This window comes from Arachis ipaensis, chromosome B06 (assembly GCF_000816755.2).
Source record: "Arachis ipaensis cultivar K30076 chromosome B06, Araip1.1, whole genome shotgun sequence".
Lineage (NCBI taxonomy): Eukaryota > Viridiplantae > Streptophyta > Magnoliopsida > Fabales > Fabaceae > Arachis > Arachis ipaensis.
The window spans coordinates 98,176,784-98,177,029 of record NC_029790.2 but is presented as its reverse complement, the minus strand read 5'-3'; positions in this window follow the sequence as shown (position 1 = coordinate 98,177,029).

Here is a 246-nt window from a genome sequence, read left to right as displayed (position 1 = left end):
AACCAACAACGACCACGCATGCCGAGATGGTGGGTTGGGGCTCGATGGTACGATGAGGGCTGCGTGAAGTTCTAGGATTATAGCTAACATAAGATGATGAATGGTGGGTTATGGTGATGGGTTAGGGCTCGCTAAAGGGAGGGAAAAGGAACGAGCAGGAAGCCTGTGGTAGGGCTCTGATTATTTTTTTTTGGGTTTTTCTTTAGGTTTAAAAAAAATATTATATGTTAAATTTTAGAGCGAGAA